This window comes from Chaetodon trifascialis, chromosome 4 (assembly GCF_039877785.1).
Source record: "Chaetodon trifascialis isolate fChaTrf1 chromosome 4, fChaTrf1.hap1, whole genome shotgun sequence".
Classification (NCBI taxonomy): domain Eukaryota; kingdom Metazoa; phylum Chordata; class Actinopteri; order Chaetodontiformes; family Chaetodontidae; genus Chaetodon; species Chaetodon trifascialis.
In genome coordinates, this window is record NC_092059.1 from 7,956,459 (window position 1) to 7,984,411 (window position 27,953).

Genomic DNA, 27,953 nt, shown 5'->3' on the forward strand with positions numbered 1-27,953 from the left:
AAATTAGCCTCTGGAAACTAATGTAATTATTTAGCACTTCAGTGGGCCATAGAGACGGGGGTGGAGGGGAGGGCGGCATGCTCGAGCTGACATGATTTCATGCAGAAAATTTATTCAACTGTCAATATCATTTAGATCTGTCCGGGTGAGCACTGGAGGCTGCGAGGAGGGGGGTCACAGATTGTAGCTCAATCATAATGACTTTGTCTTCAATCTTCACTTCTTAGATGCTGAGACCATGTCTGTATCCAGTGTACGTGTGTGTGTACAGTATGTGTTTGTACAGTATGTACAAGGCCGCGGGTGTGGGGGTGGGGGGGGTGATATGATATGAATATAAAACAACATTTATTAGTGCTTGAATGATTTTATATGGCTTTAATGGATCAGTGGTTTGTTGCAGGTTGTCAGGTTTTCATGATGAGTAAGGGGTGGTCATATCAATCTTAAACTCCTGATCTCACCATGTCATCCCCGAGTGGTCGGTGCCACCCCTGTCATCCCACCCAAGATAACATCCCACCGGATCTTTTCCATTCCAACAGCGACCTGCATTTGAACCCACGCCTTTCATGACACGAGAGAGAGTAAAAGTAAAAGAGGTTTTCATTCAGAGTGATCAGTGAGCAGGACGGCAGATAGAACGCATCTCCCTGGTTTTGAAGTTCAAGCCTGTTCAGAATGACCAGAGAGAGACGAGGATCAACAGAAGATGGAGGGACCAGCATGCAATCTGAGACAAACAATGCAGCACTGATGCTGGGCATTGGAGGCATTTCAAAACAGAGGGAGGAGGAGTCAGTGTACAGACAGTGAGTGGAAGAGTCAACAAAGCTAGAGAATGGATTCTATCTATCATTTGCATGTTTAAGCTTGGAGCGTTAAAACCCACAAAGAGATATTTGCATTCTCTTTGCACTCATTTGCAAAGGCAATTCAGGAATGACAAGAGTGTCTGCTGTGAAAGAAGGATGCCTCCTGTCCATTGTCAACAAAAAAAAGCTCAAGATGTTTCTCTGGGCCGATTCATCGTTAGACTGCCGTTAAGTCTGGAGTCACTTTGCCCCTGATTGTGCATTCCACTTTGTCTGGATTAAAGCATATGTTAGACAGTTATGTAAAGTAGTAATGGATATGTCTGTGGGTGTGTGTGCTACTTTGTTCCCTCAGACTTTATGTCCTGCCAATTATATTCAATTATCAGTGCGTCCTGTAGAGTACAAGGAGGGATGGAGAATCTCAGACACGAGCAGAGAGAGAAGAAAGCAAACAGGGGTGAAGATGAGATATTGCTGAAAGAGTGAACAGTATGAGCCCCCAGGCCATCCTATAAAAAGACAGGACCCTGCATGTTGAACGACTGTGAGAGCGCACAAACAACCAGTTAGACAGTTAAAACGTATACCTGACATTCAGTTCCACCCACATTTGAGAGGTAGACAGATGATAACACTGTTTGTGTGCCGACACTTCAGACCTGCAGTTTCTACCCTGGAGTCTATGTCTAAAAACGTTCAGGTATGAAGTAATAATAATGCAACAACGCTGCAGTCTAAATATTTGCAGTTGAGATGAAAACGCACACATAGTGATGGGCAGACCAGTGAGAGCTGTAATGTCAAAATGATCCCGACAAGGAACTACTCATAATAGTCACGAGTATGTATATAGGCATGTCCTGTAGTGAAGCGCTCCACATAGACGTTATAGGACCTACTGTAGTGTAAGGATTTCTCTAATTTAGTGCTTTTGCCAAGAAATCTATCCAGAAGACCACATGCCATTAAGGTTGTAACCTACGAAACTTGTGAAATTTAGCCTCGTTCAGTTTTAACAGGCGGCTATTTGTCTTGTCTGATCGGTGCTGTTACTGTATCAGCTTCTCCAACAAAAAAAACTTTGCTTTGAAAACTTAAATTGAAAGCCTGAAGCCTCTGCTCTGTGAATATATTTGGTTTTCATAAAACTCCATCAAATTTCTCCTGTTGCATGCCAACAATGGACCGATCAGCGGCCGCTAACAGATGATGAGCCGCCATCCTGCTGATCTCTTGCTAGCTTCTTACGACATTTCGCTGTCTGAAATTCCACTTTTACAGTATCACATGCGTCACGTTTCCATCAAATGATGCCTTTCAGATCACAGTGAGAAGAATCAGTGAGTTTGGCGATTTAAGGTCGGACAGAAGCTGGACATTAATGCAAGTTTTTCCCAAAATTGACCACTACTTTTAGACTACTCTCATCTGCCAGCAGTGATTAACCAAACATCCTGCTTTCATGTTAGCATAAATGTGATGACGTTTTGTTTTTTGTTTTTTTTAACATATCTTTGAAATATTCATATTAATATTTATTCATTTTAATAGAGACATCGTGTTGTTGGACAATATCTACCCACATTACTGTGATAAATTTTAATACAGTGAATGCTGCCTCCTCATGACTGAGTGCAGTTAAACACAGCAATGCGTGAGCTTGGATTCATATTGATGGAAGGCATTTTTGGGGTGGTTAAATTTTCCCTTTTTTGTACAATGAGTGATGGTGCATGCCCCCCCGGGTCATAACATGCATGTCAGGTAGGATGCTCAACAAGCCAAAATGTAGTCTTTTTACAAGTATTAGTTGGTATTGTTAAATAAATTCATGAAATCCATACTTTAAAACCCAAGTGCATGCATTGGCATGGCAGAATAAAAAATTTATAAATTCCTTGCATTATCAATTTCCCACTTTTTTTCCCTTCCCTCTCCTCTTCGTCTCCTTCAGCTTCTTTCACTCTTTTCCTCCGCAGTGTTTTCTTCTCTTATTCTTCCACCCACACTAATCCTATTTTATTCAAGACATACTGTATAATATAACACAATATGCAGGACCTTGGCTCGGAGAGTGTTTCTAAGGGCCTCCTCATTGGCTAGGCCCCAGTTAGGGGTGAGTATTCCATCGTCTGCACCGTCCACCATCTCTCGTCCACCTGAGGCCATTGTGGGTGCTGACAGAGGCTGAGTCCAGGCTTGCGTCACTGAAGGGCTGAAAAAGCAGCGTAAATGTCAGAGGAATTAGCTACCTTGCCGGCGCCCACGGAGCCCGGGATGACAATGGGTGGGAGAGCAGAGAGGACAGTGGGTACAGTAGCTGTAGAGCATTCGTAAGCCGCACGAATCCTCTCTGCTCTCACCTCACCTCTACTTCTCCCTCCCTCTCTCCTTGTTTTTCCTTTCTGTCTGTATTTCTTCTCTCTTGCCAACTCATTTCTTCCTTACTTGTCCTCATCCCCCCCTCCCCCTCCCCTCGCTCTCTCCATCCCTTGCTCTCTTTCTGTATCACTGTCTCGCCCACCTCGCCTCTGCCCGCAAGCAGTTTGGAGCAGATTATAGCCCTGCCACCCCCACTCGCCCATATACACAAACATTCACTCTGGCGCTGACGCACACACACGCACACACACACACATAAATAAATGCACGCAAACACACTTTGAGACTTTGTGTATCTCCGCCACCTACAGTGCCACTACATCATCCTCTCCCAGCGGCGCTCAAGCATGAACTTGTTTAGAACATCCTGTCCAGTCCAAATGTGGTCAGACATGTGACAGAATGCCCCTGCGAGCCAAATAACCAAACATACCCATTATCAAAGTCAAACACACACCTCCTCTGACAGTTAAGGTTAAGGAAAGTGATATCAGGGTGAACCGCAATGCAACCAGTGATTAGATGTCCAACAGAATCAAGCTGTTTTTGTAATCACATGTTTACCGTGTGTAGTGGTAAAGCAAACCCACAATTAAGACCCATGGACTCTTATGTAACTGTGGCTGGACAGTCTGTCGGAGGAAAATGAAAGTTTTTTCACGGCATAAAAAAGAACACGTCTTTAAAAACCACTTATCTAGCAAAGCTTCTGAAAGTATTGCAGAGTGAAGTCAAACCTCTTCGATTAAATTTGTCGCCCGCATTGCTTGCGTTTCTTGCTTTTAACAAGAAATATGTAGACGCTCTGAACGGGTTTTTGATGAAGCAGTAATCATCATGTCTTTCACTGAAAGGGGGCAGCAATGCAAAGGCAAAGCAGGCACCGGGGTGGATTTTTGGCAAGGGGAGGAAACTTGTGTGTGTGTAAATATGTGTGCCTGTTTCTGTTTTTTTTTTTTTTTTTTTTTTAGCGTGCATGCATGAGCTCCTCTTTGTTCCGTCTGCCATTCTGGCCCCTGTGTAGCCAGTGTATGCTGCACACTGTACGGCTGAATGGGGACTGCGTGGGCCTGACCTGCGATCTCACCGCCCACCACTCACATAGACGCACAGCCTGGGCAACTGCCTCTGTTTTAGCCTGCAAGAAAGAGTTTGTGTGTGTGTGCGTGTGTGTGTGTGTGTGTGTGTGTGTGTGTGTGTGTGTGTGTGTGTGTGTGTGTGTGTGTGTGTGTGTGTGTGTGTGTGTGTGTGTGTGTGTGTGCAGGGTAAATACAAATCTTCCCTTCCTTTTTCCTCACTCTCTCTCTTTCCCTCTCTGTGCGTATGTGTCACTCCCTTATCATTAGTGTTTCTACATCCTCCTCAGGGGACAGCGAGGACTGCAGCTGTCCCTATGACAACCTCAGTGCTACTGTCAATCATACCAAGGCTGCCTTATCCTCCTTGGCTTATATTCTATATATGTGGCCTCCTCGGCTTTGACAGGTGTGCAGATGGCAAGTCACACAACTGTATGCCACATTACTGCCGCGCTGATATTAACCTATTTGTTGCGTATCTGTGACACCGTTCTTGTCATCTGCTTGCCACTTGTGATCTCATTTTTGTTTTTATTATTACATGCTCTGCATGTTATGGTGCAGCATTAAATGGATAATGATAGATTCATTGGTTCAATCTGCTTGGATGGATGGACGCACAAAGCAAAATAAGAAAAATAAAGACCCTTTCAGACACAAATGCTACCACTGAGCTCTGAAACCTATTATTCTCAATGGCTTGGGCCGCACCACGACTCGAGCAAAGTGCATGTGCAGAGCAAAGTTTGAACTTTGGGTGATGCCTGCTGTGATGGGTACCCATGAGGCCAATAGAAATGAGGCAGCCAGCCAGGCAGGGAAGGCAAGGTGGAGGTAAAGCTAATAATGTGTGTCTGAATTCTCAGAATAGTACAACACAAGTTTACGCTTGTATCAAGACCTCTGGAAGAGAGCCCTATCTTGAAAGCATGTTTAGAGTCAGGCAGGCATATCATGCGTGTTTTAACAGGTAGCTTTTATGCAGGCAATACGTGTGGCCTATAGGATAAACAGCAAAATGACGTAGTCCTGCTAGAATGTTTGAAAACTATTTTGCCCTGTGACTTACCCAAACACCTAAATATGTCTTCAGGTTCAGCGTATCCATCATTTGAGTGCATTTCTGTTTGAAGGGCCTTTTGGCTGCATAGAGCCCAAAGCTCAGCGACGAAAGGACCTTAACTTTGTCCGATGCTACTGTGAGAGCAACGGTTGTTGTAGATGCATCTAAACCAGATGCATGTGTCCGTGTGTGTGTGGGTACGCGCACTGCGTGTGTGTGCACATCCCAAATTCTACAGTCTGTTGGTAATGAGTGCCCTGAGCGCTCCCTACTACACCTAACTGATCCAGTAATTGCTTTTCCTCCTCTGCATTTATCATCATCTGCCCGGCCTGTCATGTTAGCTGAGCTGAACTGAGCTGAGGTGGACAGAGAGGGGTGTGGGACCGTGAGGCGGAGGTGGTGGTGGTGGTGTGTCTGTCTGGATGTAGCAAAGGTATCGGTCCACTGCCTTGGACGGCGGGACTGGGAGGTGGGGAGAGAGGGAGGGAGGAGGTAGAGAGGACAGGGGAGCAGGCAGAGAGGGCAGTGATGAAGCAGTTAAATATCTTTTTTAAGCAGGTATACTTTAAATTACATCAGTTCACTACTTACAATGATGTATGCTACAAATCTATGTAATAAAGGTTTACGTCAAGTTAAAAAGTAGGTAGTTTTGGGAATGAAGGCTTTTTGTCAGTTCAGATTGTTGGTTAGAGCTTGTACATAATGACCACCATGAAAACCGAGCTGACAGCCTGAATGACTGCTGTTATTTGTAGGTTTGAGTTTGTGACAGTAGTAGAGATGCACACAAAAATGCAGAAGATTGCCGAGAAGATTTAAACAAATTGCCTCCTTTTTCGCAAGGCCTGCAAATGACGTGTGCCTGTGTTTGTGTGCGCGTGAGAAAGAGGCAGCATACTGTATGTGGGGGAGGGCGTGCTGCTGCTGCTAGTGGGGATTTGATGCTGATGAGGTCTGTAATGGGAGTGAACAGGGAGCGTGAGGGGAATAGATTGGGACTTCATTGGCAGGCCGACTCTCCCTATGCACTGCAGTATGCTTGCCTATTTATTCCCCCATTTCAATGCGCCTTTGCTTTGACCTTTCTCCAGCCAATGACAGTAAAATCACATTGCCACTAGAGAGCTACTGAACACCCCTGTATGATTTCCTCATTTATTTTTTCCCTATCGTTCCCCACAGACACGCAGACGGGCGCTGCAGTGCTTCATGCAGGGGGAGGGAGTGACTTCAGACTGAAATGAATTGTACCTATGCCATCATGTAAATGATCGCAGCTTTGACTATGCAAATTCAGGCGCAGAGAGAATGAGACGAAGAGGAGGGTGATTAAGAGAAGACATCAATTCACATTCATGCTGAAGGATCATCCATGTATATGCTGATGCTTTGTACACAACAGAGAGAGGGACACGTGAAAATTAATAATTCAAACACAAGCAGATATGTCAGCAGTGTCGCATGAGAAACCTTGTATGAAAACCTTGTATCTCCAGTTTTGGTTCTAATGTTGTGTTTTTGGATTTAGACAACTGTTGAATTTAGACAAATTAAAAACGTCAAGCTTAAAGGATGGTGATTTCTTATTGATGACAAATTCCATGAGAGGACTAAACCAATAATAAACTGATTCTGCAAACAAGTATTACCTATGTAAACAAGTCTGATACACCTTATTTCTCTGTGCCTCAGACTTCCATTGTTCCCCAAAAATGTATGACAAACATATCACTGAGCAACACTGTTGAACTGAGCGACATGTTCTTCATTACCATGAACATGGGCGCTGTAGTTTAGTCTGTGTCGATCCCACATACACAGTCCCGGTGCCTTAAATAATTGTTAGCATACCGAATCCGCTGCTGAAAATAATCCCTAACAAATACACTATTCTCCTGTTTCACTAACCTTTGCTACAAACCACAGTGCCCTGCAGTTTTAGTATGATGAAGTATATATTTATGGATGTTTCTAAAGGGGAAGTGGACCACTTTTACACATCTTGGTCGATTTACAGGCCTTGCATATGTGAAAACACGCCTTTTGCGGTAAGAGCTCAGTAAATTCTGATAAATTCCAGTAAGTGATGTCTCTTGAGTCAGCATCAGTTGGATCTGAAGTCTGAAATTTAAATTTATGTCTGCTTGAGGCTAACAGTAAGATTCCACATTAGCCACTACTAGCATAACTCACCCGAATGTTCCAGCTAAACATCTCTGCATCGTGGGTAATGTGGGGGCCAGCTTTTGTCAAGAACACGTGGAATGAAAACAGACGACTTCGCTGGTTTCGCTCCATCAATGTTGATGCTTTTTGAAAATGTGTCAATATCTTGTTTGCCTATAACGTTACATCTCTCTTTTGTTGTAGTGCAAACTGCAGATGGAGGGCAGCAAGTGACTTCCTGCATAAGAACTATGTTTTGCATCGTTTGCTCAAATCGATCAAACCGAGAAAAAGTTATTGTTCATAAGGGTGAAAAATGTAAGAAATTGACCAAAAAACGCCATTATCCGGTTGTATAATGGTGGAATTAGCTTCTGCTCTAAATCTATGGTGGTAGATTGACAGATTGAGAACTGCAACATTTAGCACTGCAGCGCTGAACGTTTGTTGCTAGGTTAATCCACAGGACAATAAAAGCTACGCATCCTTGCAAAAACCAAAGGACAGTCATCCCAGAGCTCCCTGGTACAAAGGTCGTGGACTCAACCGCCAACAAAAATGTTGTATGCCTCCATATTTTTGTACACTTTCATTTGGTTTCTAGAGTAGAATGACGTCTGAATGATCAGGTAGCTGGTTGGTTGGCTCTACTGCCTCCATAGCAGACAAATCTTTCAGTCCAGTTAAAAAATCGCTCCTCTGGCACACTAAAAACTTTCCTCCATCTTGCCCATTGTGGTTTCACATCATTGGCATCACATGACTGCAAACCACCTATTGTGAATGTTATAGGACTTCAGGCCCTTTTGTCTTAGGTGGGAACAAATGGTCTTGGGACTGATTGCCACAGACAAGCGCAAGCTGGAAAGTATGAAGTATTGAGAAACAGGCTAGTGCTTTGTTGATTTTGGTCTCTTCGTGTTGCTTCGGTTGACACGTCTCCGGTGCTTTTCTTAGCTTCTGGAAAACTGAAAGATAACATTATTACAAATTGACTCACAAGACCAGTCTGTGTTTCTGCAGCGTCGTCAAGAACAACAGAGGACTGAGTCTAACGCAAGTGTGTGCACACAGCGAGCGCAAATGTAGTGTAAACAAGCACAAAGGCAATGTTCTGCAAGAGGTAATAGTCCAGATGGTGAAAGAACCATATTCAAAAACAAACATGTTGCCCAGTATGATGGCCTCAAACAAAAAGAATACACTGAGCCAAAAAGCAGATGGAAAACACTCCCTCTGTCTTTTCTCCTCCCTCATCCTCTTTCCTTTCGTCTCTCCTCCCTCTTCCTAAGCCCTCTCTCTCTCTCTCACACACACACACACACCCACACACACACACACACACACACACACACACCACCATGGTCCTCCCTTTCCCCTTTTCCCCACAAATCCATCCTCCCATGTGGCTCTGTGGAACAGATGCAGGCATCGCAGCAGAAATAGAAAAGGGTTAAGCAGCGTTCGCCGTGAAGCAGGAGGAAAGAAAAGCAAGAGATGACGCTAAAAATAAGTGTGTCCTTGGGTGAGAGAGGAATACTCAAAGGTCCTAAAATAGCTGGTCAAACAAAGGCATGAATAAACTAGAATGAGTGTGAGAGGGGTTTTTTTTCAAGAGGAAGCCCCTCTTCTCTCTCTCACACACACACACACATACACAGCGACTCCCTGGTTGCTAGGTTACGACACTTGTGGCTGCCATCCACGGTCTGAAGGTGCTTTTTGCATCTGCAAGAGGCTGCCTCCTTTTTCATCCATCATTTGAAATGTAAAAGAACAGAAAGGGAAATGCATGCATTGTCAATTAGGGGAACACCAGGCGCAGTGTGAGGGACATCCTACAGATCAATTTGTACAAAGACGGCTTGTATTTCAGATGTGCCATGGAAACACGGATGACTCTTAATTACCTCAACTAACAGCCACAGTGGGAGGACTTGAAGGGAAGTGGAAAATTTCAAATCCTGCTTGTTTGTTCATGTGTATCTGATATTTATTAGTGAATATCAATGCCCATTTTGACTTGTTATCCGTCACTGAGGCAACAGCAAATGTGCTACGACATGAAGTCATTTTGAAACACCAGGTGGGTATTAGCTTTTTCTTTTAGATGAGGGAACATTTGCTTTAAGAATCAGCTTATTAACCCTCAAAGTTAAAACCACATAAACCCATCATGTATTTATCTTCTGCTTTGTCATGCTTTTGGCACAAAGGGGCGACCTATTTTACAGCACCGCAGGGAAAGTACTCGCAAGAAACAGATGAAACGCGGTGAAATAAGGACCGACTCCTACGCCTGACTTTTGTGGGGCAAAATAGCCCTTAAATCCTCACCAAATGTCACAGATCAACTCCATATACAGCTGTTTCAGAGGGCATAAATCCTTCCTTATGTGAAACACAGAGTGAGAAGCTGCTCATCACTATGGTAAAGGTCATTGTGCTTTGCTGATGGATCATGTGCCAAGCACCATATCGAATATGAATGAACAGAGCAACTGGTATTACACATAGGTCATTTCCTTGCACATTTATCAAAGCATCAGCTTGGCCTGTATAAACACTTCTTGCAACTCCTCTCACCCTCGGCTCACTCGCTCACAGTTCTGCAAAAACACAAAGGGAAGATTTGGGAAGGGCTGGAAAGATTTCATAGAAAGTATGACAAATAATAAAAGCGTAATACTCTTCCACTCAACTCATAATTGCATGGATTCATAATTAACACAACAAAGAGCAAGAAACGTAACATGAGTTCTCTGAGATACACTTCGATTTCTTTGGTTCCAAAATCAATAAAGTAGGAAGTTAGCAATTTATTCTCATTCACAGGATGAATTTGTAGCCTACACCATGCTTAGGCTATTATTTCAAATGGTGCAGAACCAAAATCAAAATGTCTTTCTTTCCAAACACGCTCCTCAGTAAACCAGCAACTCATTATTTTTGAGTTATTTGCAATCACATAACAGTCTTCCATAACTCCCCGATAAAACAGCGCACAAACACAAAGAGCAAGATGAAAAATGTACACACACCCTTGCCCATTAGAGACTCGAGTTCAAACAAGTCTACACCACAGGGCAGGGCCCATATTTCATCAAGGGAGGGGGGTCAAAGTTGAAGCCCCAAGGACATGGCGTTTCCTCTCCCTCCCAGGGTTCCAGAGGGCGAGGCGGACATTGTTTACCGGACACCAAGTCTCCCTGGGCTCCCTCTGAACACAAGGGAGTTGGCCTGCTTTTAGAGCTCGGCCAGTCAAGTTGATTTAAACGACCTAAAGCCCAGGCATTACGAACCAGGCCTGGTCCTTCATTCCTCCAGTTCCTGTCTTTCATTCGTCCCCCAGTAAAAAGATCACAGTCCTTGTTTTTCAGTGTTTTCAGGAGGTTGTTATTGTGTCCTTGGGAGGTGATTTACAGGGTAACCTTGTGTGCTGGGGGCTACTTTCATCGGTTTTGTTCCTCTGTCTTTAATTGTGGACAGTAGTACGGCAGCCCGGAGGTGCAAAAAACACGAACACAAAAAAAAAGTAAAACAAAATGTCACAAAACACATGAATATTAAACACACTCACACAAAAAAACTATCTTTCTCACTCTTAATTCTGAATGGATGCTCATGATAACCAGAGCAGGTGGCTCAAGCAATCAGCCCAGTATCCTTTTGGGATCACATCCATTTTGGAAGTGATCATTTCACACTCTACGATTTACGCGCTATGCCAACATTCAGTGGCATGCCGTACATGCAGTGAGGTGAAGAGGTAAGACTGGGAAGGTTGAGGTGGTGGATGGGTGTGTAGCGAGTGCGAGACTGGAGTTTGCATCCCGAAATTGATGTTCGCCTTTTAATAGTCATGATTTCCCCCAACCTTCACAAAGTGTTTTAGATGAATAATTTTATTTGCTTTCCCGAACCGTTATCATACTGAAGCTTCAATGTGCAGACTCAATGTGCAACACAAGAAACTTTAATTTGATGGTACTGAACATAAAAAAAAGCAGCCTCGTTCCAGGTTTCCTCTCGTCTCTCACAGGCTCGTGGGCATGATTAGTGCAGAGCTGCTAATTTACATACTGAGCTCTGATACGGCAGTTATTGACTTCTGACACCAGCATCCCGGTGCACGACAAGGCGGCTTCCCAAGCGATGTGTGTCCATACATTGTTTTCTATGTCGGCACTGGTGGCTTGTTGAGCAGAATGAGCAGGATTTTCATGAAAAAAAATTATTAGAGGTGTGCGGTGGTGTATCTGCAGAGACCCTGCCCTCTGCATGCATTTACTCATTTTGCCTTTGTGGATGTGTGTGCGTGTCAGCCTTGTGTGTGCAGCCCCCAGCCAAAAGCGTTGCACAGGCTGTAATGGCAGGACTATAATCACATAGTTACCAGGTACCAGAATGTAAGAATGCATCCGTTGAGCCGGGAAAGAGGGGCCAGCTTTGAATGTTGTGTTTGCAAACTGACAAACTTACATTTTGTCATTGAGAATCTGAAGGCTGTATACTGCCATGATGAGCTTGAGTGGTCGCCTCTTGGCTGAATCCTTCTCAGCTTCCTCCCGTTCCACTGCTGAGAGACTGTTGAGTCTTAAGTCGGGATGCACTGGGGAGGGGAACAAGGTCATACCGGCCGTGCGTATCTACTGGCAGAAAAACAAAATAATGCAACTTGATTGCAGCAAAAAAGTGTGGCACTATTGATGATACACAACTTAAATATGATCAATTTTACAGAACATTGTGTCTGTAATATCTATGTATTTTCTAAAATGTGGTTATTTCTTCAGCTCCGTATATTCGACATGGGAAATATGGTTGTGTTTTGCACCTTAAGGCCACCATAACCAGAGTGTGCGCACACACACACACACACACACACACACACACACACACACACACTGGTACTCTGTGCTTTTGGGGAGAGCTTTTGCCGCTGGCAAGCAGGCAGTAAGACAGGAGATGAAATGTCTTATTAGGGAGCGAATGGGAACCAGGCGGGCCTGAGCTCGGCCAGGTCCTCTATTAACCTGTCCTTCCAGCAGAGAGGCTCGTAAACAAGGCCGTGAAGGCAGGAAGGGCTGGGGGAGCTGGGTAAGAGGTGGAGCGAGGTAAGCGGAGGCCTTGAAGAGGGTCGGTATGGGGGGGGGGCACCTCAGGGACAGCTCTTGTCCCTTCAAAGGAAAGAGGGGAGGGCATTGATCTGTGTGATTCCTCTGATGTAGAGGACGTGAACACAAAAAGGGACTAACACATAGAGACGCTCTGGATGACAAGCTGTCATATTCTTTTAAGTCTCCACATTGGGCGATGTATTGTTTGTGGGAGGAGAGATGAATCTATCCCATTAGCCTGTGGCTAGGACTTTTTAGGTCCAATAAAAATCACTCATACAAACCTGTGATTGATTTCAAGAGAGTGGAAATGGCAGCGTGGCAGCTCTGGACAGCTACTGCTTAATGTAACGCTTCCGTTGCGTATTTCTTTCCCTCTAATATGCCAGCACACACAGGCGCACGCGCACACACGCACACACACACACGTGCATCCATTTCTCTAAAATGCACTGTAGCCTGAAGGGAGTGGGTTAATATGGGGCACAGATAAAGAAAGGGGACATTTCAGACTGCATGCTTTGACTTGACTGACAATGGCGAAAACAAACACACGCTAAACAAACAGACATGTAAATATTGTCAAGGGTGCTGAATGCTAACCAAGGCTTTTGTTTCTTTTGTGGTACTTCTGCAGATGAATAGAACAAACATGGCAGAGCCCAGAAATTTGGGAGGAATGAAAACACAGCGAGCCTGGAGAAAAATGAGGACATTGATGGAGATGAGGAGCAAAATGGAAAACAAAGGTCCTCTCCTCTCTCCTCTCTCATCTCCTCTCGCCCCCGCAGCCTCCTGAGCACAGCTGTCTACATGGCTGGGCTGTTTTCACTGACAGGCTGTGAGAGCCATGAAACAGGAGGGCACCAGGGACCTGGGCCACCTCGACAACATGCGCCCCCACAATCTGCTGTTCACAGCGTACCCCAACCCTCTCTCTCTCCTCCTCTCCCTCTCTCTCCACACTAACAGTCTCCTTCACTATTTCAAATATTTCATCCCTCAGGCTCTCGCTCTTTCCCTCCTGCACAATTTTTTTTTTTTTTTCGCAATGTCTCGTCTCAGTTCTATCAGATTTTCTGTTTGTGCCTGTCATTTTCTCTCCCTAATACTCCCTCCTTCTCTCTGCCCTCCAGTGGCCCTCTCATACTGTCACATCTGCATGTTTTTGCTGCTTGGCTGTCATGTCCCATGTTTTTGCCTCAGCCACACATCATTTCTCACAAACAGAGATGAAGAGGGGAGGGGGGAGAATGAAACGGAGAAAACAGAAAGTCCGGGCTGATTCGGAGGAGGTTAAGAAAGCATGTGGAATAAGAGGGAGGGAGGCTGAACAAACCAACAACAAACAATTTCTTATTTTGACTGGCTGCACAGCGCAATTGCAAGGCTGTCTGGGATTTAATAAGCACTTCTTTGGCATTAGGAGTCTGCTTGTTTTCGCTGCTGCCGAGGCAGAGGCGCTGCATGGTTTACCCCATTTTCAGCTCCAGACGGGGGAAGGCAAGAACACGCTAAGGGCTAAAGGAGGAGAATCTCTCTCTTTCTCTCTTTTTCTCCCTCTGCTCTCTCCTGACTGGGTGGAGCTTAACTGGGGGGTATAGCTGGAGGGCAGGTGCAGGCGCTGAGGTAGTGATGGGGACAAGCTCCCCTGGAAAGCCCTGAAGGGAGACAGCTTATTTGCAGTAAATAAACAGCCCACTCTCCCTGCATGGAGCATCTCCTCCCTTTATGCATCTCAAACCCTCAAGGACACTGTCTCATCACTGTATCCCCCCTCCTCCGTACAGTTCTCGCTTTCACTGTCCCATTCTCTCACTTACCCCCCCCCCCCCCCCCCCCACGCACACGCACACACACACACACACACACACACACACCCTTTGTTATGACACACTCATGCAAACATCGTCACCCCCGCCACACACACGCACGCACACACCAACTCACCAAAACCCTCTCTTAACACATCGGATCAAAGAGGATGAAAATGTGATCTTTGTAATTCCAAGTTTCTCTTTTTTTTCTGCCTTTCTGTTCAAGGAGAGACAAACAACAATGAACAATGTGGGATCAGTCGCATTCTTCCCATGGGAGAGCCACTTCTAACAGCATCTTCTATTAGGGATGGAGAGGAAAGAAGAGAAGAAAAGAGGAAAACCCCCACTGTGCAAACAATATCAAAGTGAGAACCATAACTCAGAACTTAACAGCACCGTGGTATTAGATTTGTTGTATTTACAGTATGTGAAACTCTTAAAAAACAGTCAGACACTTTTTATTGTACTTTGCAATATCTTCATTTCATTTTAGAGGTATCCAAAAAAATCTTAATAGATTCAATACGAACTGGCAAAGCAGCGACACAATCATGTTATATGGCATCATGCAATATTTCTGTTCGATGCGTCGCTGTGTCTTCTCAAGGGTTCGTTCTCCCTCAGCCCCCTTGACTCGTCCTTCAAAACGCATCTAAATCAGACCACATGTGAGAAGTCGTCAAGAGCAGCAGCACAAAAGTGAGATTCAAGGTCAAAGGCGGATTTCTCACATATTCAGTGAGCAGCCTCGCTTTCACCCCATACAAATAACACATCTGATTAGCTCTCTGCTCGCTCCACCCACGTAGGCACCATGCGGTGTATGTACTGCGCACACGCTGTATGTTTCTAGCTTTGACTGCTACATGCGATGCTGCCTCTGATTCACACAGGCCTTTGCGCCTCCTCCATCTCTCTGCTTCTCATAGACCCGTCACTGCTTGACTCTCACTGCTCAGCGCAGTGGGACTGACCCACTTCTTACCCTGGTGGGCTCAAGGGAAGCCCCCCAGGAGAGCACACATATGCAGACAAACACATCACATTATACATGACTGCATACATAGGATCACTTATGATGATGAATAAAACATGGCAGTATTGGTACCCAATAATTTCATCGATGAAGCGTAGCATCTGCAGCTCCTCTGGAGCATGTCACAGAAGCTGAAAAGCCTTGACAGGGATTTTTAACCTAATACACATGCGTGTAAACACACACTTCCACACAAAGAAAGTCAGGTTAGAGGATCACTTAGATTTATTAAAGGTCTTATTGTCATAGTTTCAGCTGTCACATCAGTCATAATATCATTGTACTTATAGTACCTGTGATAGAATCTAATTTTACTTTTCCTTTACACTCTTACTATACTTTGTAGATTCAAAGTATTAATACAAAATGCAATCAAATAACACATTACAACATGTTTGTATAGATTGTTGTAAACCACCCACCATTATATAAAGTAGTGGAAATTAGCCCCATTTTTACCAGCTGTAACATTAAAGTGATGCTTACATGTAATGCATCACAACTTACAATTCAATAATACACATAATTCTGAAATGTGTCATTCTGCATGATTAGTATTTTACTTTTGGTAGTTTAAGTACATTTTGATGCTAATACTTTTGTAGTTTTACTTAAGCAACATTTTGAATTCAGGACTTGTTGGAGGGTATTCCTGCTTTTACTTAAATAACAGATCTGATTGAGCCAAAGTTACTTGGAAGAGAAAATTAATTTGTGTCCGTTGTCTTCGACTGTTGTCAACATCCATCACAGTTTACATCAGTCAGCTCTCTGAAGTGGGATTACACTGCTGATAGATGTCCAAGACAGTGCAGGACAGGACAACAGAGAATTAGGCCGAAATAGTCTTGCAAAAGCAGAAAAAATAATTAATGCTTCAAAGTATAGTGACATCCGGCGTCCCCATTTTCGAACCAACTTTTGTGTGTGAATTGCTCCACTCATTCATTAGCTTAATGAGACAGAAGTCTGGCAGATTGGGACAGAACAGGAGACAAAGTATTTCCTGTCCAGCGTCAGACTGCAGCACTCGCAGTCAATCACATGATCTTCCACTCCTACACAAACATCAAAGGGGTGTTGGCACACCATACAAATGCATGCACAAACACACACACGTACTCTGACCTGCAGGCATACATAAGAAGCTCCAAGGTTGCCTCCACGTGAAGAGACTGAAATCTGGACAGCATCATTGATGTCAAAATGATGAGAGCATTCTGAGAGAGCATAGAAGAACACAAAGGTAGTGGTCCAGGGTCAGATCTGCACAGGAGGATATCTGAGCCTTACAGTCGCCTCTGCTTTAACTTATTCATCAGATGCCTGCTCCAGGAATACACAAAGGCAAGGATAGTGATTCAAAAGAGGAATGGTGTTGTGAGGGGGTGTGCTGCAGTATACTGTGGAGTTCGGGATCAAAAGAAATATACATATGGTATACACATGGCAGTATCTCAGACAAGCTATTCTGTCTGTCTCTGTGGCATTCAGACAACATCAAATCTCTCTTTCTGTTGTTTGTTCTTTATACATTTAAAGAAATCAAGTTTGACAGAGCCTTTGTTCCACTGTTACATAATGAAAACTGGTTCAAACTCACGGTTCACTTCTGTAACCAGTTTAATGGTGCAAGCTAAACTAGTGACTCACTAGCTAGTAGTTACCAGGAGGGACTTAAACACACAAAGCTAGTAATGGGTTAGTGAATAGTTGGTGAAACTCGATCATAATTAAGGTGCATTGACCCTCACAGGCGATGCATAACGTCTCTTTGCCCAGCATATAGGTAAGACCATTATAATAAAGCATGCACGTGATAAAATACTGTCAAAAAAGGCACCGAAACAGGTTCATTTGATCAAACGCTGCTGTGCATTTGTGACAAAAAAGATGTTTTTCTGAGCTCTTTTAGTTTCAGGGTCACAAGCTGCTGCCACTGAAATGCCTTTTTTTTAGTTGCTCTCAATTAAAAAAAATCACTGCTAGAAAAAGGTATATCATGAGCATCTTGCTTCCTTTCAAACTGTAGAGATGCAACAATAACAGTATAAAAAAGTGTAATCAGTGCTTTAGGTAGGAAATGCAGCGTAATGTGTGTGGATATGTTGCAAGCTGATGCAGGGTGAAATGTTCAGGGAGGGGTCACGAGATAAAAACACACTGCCTGGTTCACCGGCAGCACACCACGACTGTCAAAATAGAAATTACTGCAGTTTTGCTCCGTGGGACGTCATTAGTATGGGGAAGTGAAACCTCACTGCTGCTCCCGAGTCTTGTGAGTGAAGGCTACTACTGCAGCTCAACATGCTGGCCCGAGCAGCGGGTTCACATCAGACATGAACTCTTCTAGTATATGACTAACTCCATCCCACATGGCTCTCATTTGAGCTTTGCAATGCAAACAAGAAACAAAGCTTGTAAGGGCCAAGCAACAAAGACTGAGACAGTAGGTGAAGGAGATAAGGAGTGGGAGGAATGGAGGACACAGGAAATGGAGTGAGAAACACAGGGCATTGCTAAAACAATAATGACTTCCGCTAATTGTGTTTCCTATGGCCAATGTGAGTGTGGTGACATTTCAGTTCTGTGTTTGTCGGTCAAAAGATGAGCTAATTAATATGGTAATTTAGCCCCAACGCCTCCAGTGACAGCCACACCCCCTCGTTAGCAGCCACAAGGACAAGGGTCGAATGCACCAGGAGCGAGAGAGGGAGGGAGACAGAAGAGAGAGAGAGAGAACCAGAGAGTTTTTTTCTGGCTTTGCCTCCTCAGCAGCCCTGGAGTCACACGACTCTGTCTCTGTAACGGGAACAAGTGATTATTTCTGAAAAATGGGGAACTTTGTCAAAACGGATTCCACCCACACATCTCTCTCTCTCTCTCTCTCTGTCTGTCTCTCTCTGTCTCTCTCTCTCTCTCTCTCCCTCTCTCGTTCTCTCACCCACTCACACACAAGCACAGGCTCCCTCTCTTTCACACACACACATTTAAACTTTCATGTTGAGCGTGCGTGGGCACACACACGCATTGGTGGGTACAGGCACACACAGCTGTGCAAATATGCAAACACACACTTACAGGCAATGTGTAAGTGCACACACAAGCGCATCTACACACACACACACACACACACACACACACACACACACACACATGCACGCAGGACTTAAACTCTGAGGCATGTTGTCTGATTGATCCCATCAAGCCAAGGGCATCTCTGCCTGTGAGGCGTCGTGTGGCATTCAGCATCATTCTGACAGCAAATCCAGCACCAGCGATGAAGTATAAGAGGGTGCAAACTCCATATAAGGTCAGTTTACATCTAAAAGACATTATAGAAGCTTTACACGGCCTCTGTAATGCCTATAATGTGGCATCCTGTTAGAGGGTGTAGCAGGATGCAGCAGTGCTGTTCTTATATCCTCTACTTCAGTTGAAGTACTAATACTATAGTGTGAAAATACTCCATCACAAGGCCTTTGTTCAAAATCCTGCAAAGGTATAATATAATATTATAAAAATGTCCCTGTGAGTGTTGTTTTATTATATATGACATTATTAGCCTAATATTAGCAATGCAAGCAGCATTTTGCTGTGATATCTGATCAAATTGGGACTATTTTCTCATATAGTATGGTGGTTTTAAATACACTTAGGTAGCTTAATCCAGTGGTTCCCACACTAGGGGATCACTGGATAAACCTGAGGGGTCAGGAGATGATTAATTGAGTAGAAACAAAGAAAAAACAAAGCTCTGCTACACAGATTTGTATTCATTTTTCTTTGCTCTAACGCTGCCTCCTCTGTTTTTTGTGAAATGTCAGATACATGCAGGTTATTACTCATTAGCAAGTAATTGCTGCAGCTTGGACAAACATTCAATTTGCTTGTTCCACAACATTAAGCAAACAGGGAGAGGGAGAGTGACCGTACATATTTTCTGGGTTGATTGAGCTGTGACATGCTATCAAACTGAATTTCTCGATGTGTGGTTTGCCCCTTTGCCCGGATCCATTTTTGTAAGCTATAAAAAAGAGGAGCTGGAGTCTGCGTGCTGCCAAAATACACTCAAGAGTTCACTAATGCAAACAAAAAGGAGACAGAGCAGCACTAGAAATATGAGCAGGCACATAAATGTTTGCATGTATACGTTCCAAACAAACCTAATTGTAGCGCGGGTTGTCAATTTAGGAATGTTATCTCATGTCACATGGGGCAAAAGTTTGTTTTGGAAAACTGTCAAAAAATGGAGTCCAAAATCAATGTTTCATATTCAGATTGTTTTCCGCTGTGACTCTTTCTTCACATCGACGTGTTTATGTTTCTGATTCCTTCCATATTAGTTTCTCTCTTGTGTCCCCGTCTCTCCGAAGTGTGGACAGTTTTATTATTTTTGTGACTGCATAAGTTGGAACACTAACAATAACTTTTTCCTTAATAACATTCTCAATGACTCGCAGCCAGTAAATGAACTTCAAGCGGCTATGACCAATATTTTTATATTAACAATGGATTACATGACAACTTGTTTGTGAAAGAGGTCACTCGTAGAACCCACAGGGAATCATCACTCGACTCTGCAGCTCCATTTATAGACTTTGAGCTTGTTGTTTTGGTTTTATTCACCTCTTATCAGTAACAACTTTGTTTGGAAAAAGCTCTGAAAACCAACTGCACGCTACCTGCCCAGCACCGAAAAACAGAAAGTCAAAGTTAGCAACTAGCTGGCGAACTTAGTTGAATATTGAGGAGCTAAAGAGCCAGTATTATTTTCCTCAGGAGGTGGTGCAGGCCAAAAATGAGCTAAAAGAGTGAATATTGAATTTGCATTCATCAGGTGGCCAAATGAATGATAATGTTGCTCCAGAACTAGCTAGATGCTGCTAGATGTCTACGCAGCCTACACCTGTTTGCTGAAAATGTCATGAACTCAATTGTCAGTGTTGAGTTTAGAGCCTGTTTTTGTTGCCACTAGTTGCCAAGAAATGTAAAAACAGATAAAGGAATCTGAAACACATCCTCATACCTAAATGATTGACTAGTTCGATTGCTTACGACTGCCAAAACGACATGATTGCAGTAGATTTAGACACCAAACTGCTTGGTTAGGTTCAGGAAAAGATCATTGCTTAAAGCGTTACAGTTACGTACATTACGTAGCTTAAGTACGTTACGTAAGTTTCAAAAGTCAGTGTTGACTTACAGGACACGAACAGCGATCTCTGTCGGGAAAGTCCTGTGTTTGTTTCAGACTACGTCGTCTGACTTCCTCCTTTGCATCTAATAATTAAAACAGCCACTAGAGGTCAAAGCTTAACAGTAAAAAGAAATATGGATCGTAATAATCTACTTGCACAGACAGACCTATACGACTGTTTTTCTAGTGAGGACTGAGTGTATATTTTTCTAAATAATTCTACATAATGGGTGTCAATGCTGTACGATTAAAGAGATTCTACTGAAATATCAATTTATTATTAATTATTAATTATTAAGTGCAGACAGAAAAGCAGAATATTAGAATATTTTCAACCAATCATATGACAGCAGCTTACAAAAGAAGCACTTCTTCACGACAGAAACGTCAGAGAAAAGAGAGATTAGTGAAGTATATTTTTCAAGCTAACACACTTTTTTTTTTTTATTAATCATTATTTCATTGATTCTGCATCAAAACAGGAAACACCTTATCTGTACTCTGTGCCTCACTGACCGTTTAACGAGCCAGGCCCTTCCTCCTACCATCCACCACATCAGTTCTCTTTACCTCCCCTCAGTACGCTCGCCCCACCCTAACACCCCTAACACACAATCACGCACGTACACACATATTATCACACACATGCATACACAAACATTCGCCTGGCTCGTTAATTAAAAGCACAAACAATTTACGGAAGCCGGCTCCTCCAGCTTCCAGAGGTTGGCACTTTTTTTTTCTCCATTTGTGGAGGAATGTTTGGGTGAGCTGAGCCTTCTTGTTAATGTAAATAATTTACCTTTACCTTTATCCTGATGGAATCTTAATTGCGCCTCTCCGGCTCGCCTCGCAGCAATTCATCAACGTCCTCCTTGACCAGAAAAAGATGCGCTGCCTGTCGTTGGGAAGGGAAGAAAAAAAAGCACTTTGAAAAAAAAAAGTAAGAGGGCGCACAGACAATGGGAGGCACACACACATGCAGAAAAAGCACACACACACTTGTGTAGATTAATGACAACTCTCCACCAATTAAATGAGTGTTTGTTGTTTTCATCTGATTCTGCTGGTCATCCATTGTCTCTGGATATTGATCTTTATTTCAATGGAACAAATACAACAGAGAACAATAAGAGCATTACGGACTCAGGCCATGTTAGCCCAAGAACATTTGGAGCGTTATTGGCGAATCCATTCATTCCAGCGCAAGGTATTCATTATACTGTGAGACTGATAAATGCAAAGATGAGCTGCATGCGCGTATAGAGCTGGAAGCCATTCAGAGGGCAAGATACCAACTGTGTGCATGTGTGTGTGTATCTGTTTATTTGAGTGTGTGCAAAGGGAGGGTCAGATGGGTGGAGGGGGCGAGGGGGGAGGGGTTGACTCTTTATTTTTCATTCTTGGCATATCAGCCTTGGAGGGCCTCAGCGGTGCAATAAAAAGCCATGCATCTCGGTCACGTGACGCGCAGAGTGTAATTGCTCGCCTCTCGGCTCGAAATGAAAGCAGCGTTCGGCCATTTCTCAACACGCAGGGCTAAAACGAGACCACAAAAACCCACCACTTCCCTTAGCGAGAAATGTCCCTGCACTCCCACAGTCTGCGCCCTTTACCAGAAGCAGCAGCAGCTGACAAGGCAACAGCGGCTGTGTGTATGCGTATATATGTGTGCAGGCAGGGCCTACGCAGGTCTCTTCTGATTTATCTGTGCTTAATTATGTTGCGCTGGGGAGTCACAAGCCAATCATTTGCCCTTTCTGAGCTCACTCAGAAAGAATACAAGATAGGCATATTTTTAGCATAACTTAAGAGCAGAGATGCGCTGTCACAGGTGCATTTTTGGCCTTCATGAGAGCAGATGTGTACCTTTTCATTCATAGCTGTAATTGAAGAAGTGTAAGTGGGGTGCTACAAAAGTGAAACAGCCTCCATTAATACCACAAAATGCACAATTCTGCTCAAAAGCTGATCTAAAACACCAACTTCCACTGACTACCCTTGAAATTTGGAATTTGAGCATCAAGCCGTATGTTTCTCACTTTAGCTGTGCACACCCGAGCAGAAAGAAGGAAATATGAAAGCGACCGATGGGGTTAGAGGTCAACTGTGTGTGTGTGTGCATGTGTATTTGTAAAGGACACGGAGAGGGCCAGAGGGAAGTGTGTCTGGGGGACAGGTGACATAGTGTGTGTGTCCTGGTGATGAAGGGTCAGCTGAGGGTCACAGTGATCCAGTTACACTCACCTTTCCTCTCCATTGATCCCTCTGATTCCTCTGATACACTGCTGTTTCTGTATTGACATCTAACCATGCAGACGAATGCTGGAAGGCGTACGGTCTTCCAGTGTCTGAGCTCTTTATTGAGCCATGCGAGACACGCTAATGACCAGGATGGCTTCCAGCAAGTATGCGTGCCATTCTCCTCCACCTGCTGTGACCTCCGTTCTCATCTCTCGTAGTATCGCTCGCGGCCACGATGTCATCAAGACCTCATGTCTGTCTTTCAGTCTTTTTTATCAATACTCACCTCTGTCTCTCTCCAATTTGTCTTTTCTTCGCCTTCTCGCTACTGCTGGAGTTGCCATTTCCCTGGCTGTCTCTCTACCCCTCCTCCCTCTTTTCCTGTGTTTCCCCGCCCTGCACACCTGCTCGGGGACCCAGCCCTGCGCCTCCCAGCCTGGGCAGGGTGGAGAACAGACGGCCCCTGTGTTTCCTGATAATCATCACATAGCTTGCATGCCTGCTCCTCTTCTCTCTCTGTTCTCTCTCCTCTCCTTTGTGCCCCGCCTGCCAGCTTACCTCAGCCAAGCCTACAACCGCCCCCACCCCCCAGCTCTCCTCGCTGCATCTGCCCTGCCATACATCAGCCCTCTGACAGGCTCACTCAGCACCCACAATGCCTTGTTCTCATTCTTTTCACCTTTCGTCGTCAGTTTCATCAATTGCACCTGTCAATTGCAAAACACACATCAGGATGAGTGTTCTTTCCAGGAAGTGATGTCCATTTAAAGGAATAGTTTGACATTTCGGGAGATGCGCTTATTTGCTTTCCTGCAGAGAGATAAATGAGACAATAGCACTTAAATTAATCTCTTAGATAATTGGCCAGCCAATGGTTATCTTAGCTTAGCATAAACACAGGAAACCTGGGAAAACAGCTAGCTTAGGTCTGTCTAAAGGTAAATAACAAAGCTCCACTACAACTGACTTATTAATGGTGTTTGTTTAATCCACACAAGGTCCGGTAGAGGGATCTATTGGCAGAAATGGAATATAATTGTTGTGCTTCTGTTGCCTTAGAATGAGCTCTCTTTTTTACCTTAACTCTTTTCAGCCTAACTGTGTTTAATTTAAAAGGTGGCACACAAAATCCATGGAAAGACACAATTAGGTGACCAGGGTGGCGCAAATTGACACAAAGATGCTTTTGCATGTTTCAACTTGAGCAAAAAATGTGAGCAAATCATGGGGTTTCATTATCTTAGAGCTAGCTAGCTGCAGCGAATGAACACAATGGTGCAGTGGTTGCATACGCACAAATGGCACATGGCCAAATTTTGCTTCGCTGTCTGTCTGAAATAGCAAGCCTGACTCAAAATGTGATGACCAGCACCTCTAAAACTAATTGATTACAACATTATATCTTAACTATGTAATTTCTGCAAACAAATTTCAGAGTGGAAAAATGTCAGGTTGCAAGTTCACTGGATTTAGTGCAGACGCAGGAATAAATAGTGCAGCACATAACATGAATAAAACCACATATTGTCATGTTTATACTCTTGGCTTTTGAACTGATTATGCACATATATGTATAATGTGTTAATTAGTGATCTTTGAAGGTGCTGGTAGTCTGATTTTGCTGCTTTTGGTCTGAGTCAGGCAAGATTTGTTTTCCCATGTTTCCAGCCTTTATGCTAAGATAACCAGCTGCTGACTGTAGTCTTATCTTTAAGGGGCAAACATGAGAGTGATATTGATCTTCTCATCTGACTCTTGCCAAGAAAGCAATAAGCATCTTTCTTATTTTCTGCTCCTCCAACCCTACCTTTCACCTCACTCTCCACCTCTTAACCCTGGCGCTCTTTTTCCTTCACCCCCTCCACCGCTCCCACCTCGCCTGTGTCTCGGTGCAGGTGTTCCCATTGCCGGGGGAGAAAAGCAAAGAAGCAAGAGGAGGCTGAGCGTCGCTTCATTCAGCTATTGAGCTAATGGTTCCTCATTCACCACCCACACTGCTTATTAGGCCTGCTCTAAATAACCGAAAAAAGAAACAGAGAAGCGGCAGTCGGTTCCCTCCCAAATGCTATTCACAGATCCCACACTGCATATTACTCTGACGGCTACATGAGCGAGGATATCAGCTCTTGGTGTCGTTATTTGATCAAGTGGTTCTCAGTCATGCAGCGGTTTGTGTAGTTAGTACTTGAGGGAATGAACACCCCTGTGGGCCCCTCTAAGCGTCTATTGTGTCTGTGTAAAGAAACCCCTATGGAGCAGGGGGCCCCGTTGTAGAAGAAATTGTTCATTTATTAATTCATGCTATCAGGTTGCCGGGTTTCATGTTTTACAAAAAGCGCCAGCAATGGCAGATTAGTTATCAACACCAGCTGTCCAGACTAGACTGGCTAGACTCTCGATCCCTTCCTACTCCGCCTACAGTTCTCGATGTACCATCCTATCTGCGTTCTTATCTGTTTATCTTCACTTTGCTATCCTTTTCCACCCTCCCCACCTCTTCGTCCTGTGTACTCTGTGGCATTAAGGTCTGGATCAGGCAGATGGACAGAGCCTTAGATCAATCAGAGAGATCAATACTTCCAGACTGGCTGAGACGATCCGCGCAGACTGACGGACATCAGACGGCCGGGCCAGCCTGGGCTAGTTTCCTCTGGTCGTGCGTTAGCTTACTTTAGCTTGGCTTGGTTTAAGTCCTGTCTGGTCTCGTTCAGGTCTGACATGTTAGGACTTTAGTTTGACTTCAGCTTCCAATTCATCAATCAATATCTGAAAGATAGGATTTCTTTCACATTGACATTAAAAATAGCTTTGATTTGGCACAAAACCCTTTAACTGTGTCAGTTCCAAACATAGAAATCAGCAATAGAATGAGTGATAGCTGCACGGATTAGGCGAACGCAACAACAGTCACACACGTTACCTCTTCTCTTTCTTCATTCACAAGTCATTAAGTCAGAAGACAGCTCTGCTAAATGTCAAAAAGCTGCAGGGGGAAACCACAGAGAGAACCTGGTTTCATTGTTATGCTCTTTGATAATACACAGGTCAAGTGGAAAGTCTATCTTCATCCTCTGAAAATAACCTTTTCCCTCCGAAAAATCGCCATGCGCTGTATTTTCTAATTGCCCTGCACCAAGAGAAAGGACTGCAGATGAATGAGGATACAGTTGCCACCTGACATCAACTCTGATATTCTCATTTTTGCTCCGCCTGTACAGAAAAGTTCAGACACGGCTGAACAGGAGAAGACGCTGACAAAAAGCAGACTGAATGTTGGCTTACACCCACCTGCCTGACACCCCCCATCTAACGCAGCACTGCCCGTTCTAGGTCAGTTTTTTGATGATAGACAGCGACAGAGCCGAGCAGAGCTTCACGGTTCCTGCCTGTCTTCCGGCTGCAGCGTCTGGTGCGCGTTTGATGTAGTCCAGGCTCACCGCCGGCCCCGTCTCTGACTGTCGGCCCATGACACCGAACTCAGACAGGGCTGAAATCTGGAGGGGAGGAAGGAAGGAAGAACACTTCCAAGACAGACAACTCAGAAAGAAAAACAGCCAGTCATCACTCAGTCAGTGCTTATACACTGTGACATAGTTCAAGGGTTTGGCTGACTTGTTTTTGATGGAAAGAAGAAAAGCAGAATGAAGACAAAATGGGGAAAAATGTGATGGTTTAGCCATTTCCCAAAATAGAGACGATTCCTCCGATTAAAAGACAACACACAGGTTTCCAAACTCTGCTTTTTGGCCGTGCTGGTAAATGGAAATTTGATCCAGACTGGAACATTTTAGTAAGTATTAGATGGATAGCCACAACATTCAGGTCAGATATTCTCAGACACTGAATCCCTCTGACTGGGGTGATCAATGGACTTTTTCCTTTAGTCCCACTGGAGGATCAAATTCTTCACGCACCACCGTGAGGTAGATGTTTGTCTCTGAGTGAAATGTTTCAACAGCCATGAGACAGGTGAAATTAAAGTTCGTACAGATGTTCATGTTCCCTTCAGGATGAGTTCCATCCATCCATTGTCTGTACCCTTTTCGGGGGTTGCGGGGGGGCTGGAGCCTATCCCAGCTGTCAGCGGGCGAGAGGCGGGGTACACCCTGGACCGGTCGCCAGTCAATCGCAGGGCAATATATACAAACCAACAACCATCCACGCTCGCACTCACACATAAGGACAATTTTAGTCACCAATTAACTTAATGAGCATGTTTTTGGTCTGCGGGAAGAAGCCGGAGTACCCGGAGAGAACCCGCACATGCACGGGAAGAACATGCGAACTTCACACAGAAAGCTGCTCCACCGTGCCGCCCCTTCAGGATGAGCTGTCCGTTAAAAATATTATCTGCTTTGGTTTATGGCTACATACTTGCAAATCTGATGACATTCCCATTAGCCTGAGCTGCATCTTTAGTGCTAATTAGCAAATGTCAGCATGCGAACATGCTACAATGGTAAACATTGCAAACAATATACCTGCTTAGCATCAGCATGTTAGCACAGTCACTGTTAGCATGTTAGCATGCTGAATGCTCTTAGTGTTATTAGTGTAAAGGTGCTACATCAGTCATGTTGCTATTACAACAATCTCTATTGTCAGCAATTACTATCCAGATATTAGTGATTCATTTTTTAATTACGCCCTCCAATTATCAAAAGAAAGTCAAACAACTGAGAAGCTGTTTTGCACCATGCTGGCTACCTTTGAGTCAGCCTATTGTCATTACATTGGTTTAATCAACTTACATGATGAAGATCATCGCTGCCATTTTTGCAACACTGATCAGGCAGCAGAGAGGCCACTGAATTATCCCGGTTTTTAATGAAGGCTAAATGAGCACTAAATTGCCATCATCTGGGACATTATGGAAAAGTAATATTACAAGAAGTCTAACAAATTACCACTCCTGAGGAGTAATAATATTTTTTTCAAATGAATAACAAGAAATTAGTATTAAATTATGTTTTAATGCTTGCCAGAGGCTTAACAATCTACATATGCTGATATTGGACA

General features: G+C 44.0%; 1 protein-coding gene across 1 annotated transcript in view; it reads right to left on the reverse strand.

Annotated features, from left to right (window-relative positions):
- The window catches only part of LOC139330718 (Rieske domain-containing protein), a 101,906-nt gene extending 74,495 nt beyond the window's left edge, over positions 1-27,411 (reverse strand). Inside the window, exon 1 of the mRNA XM_070961787.1 lies at positions 27,400-27,411. The gene's annotated coding sequence lies outside the window, so the exon portion shown is untranslated. The remainder of the gene's footprint in view (positions 1-27,399) is intronic.
- Positions 27,412-27,953: the final 542 nt, after the last annotated feature.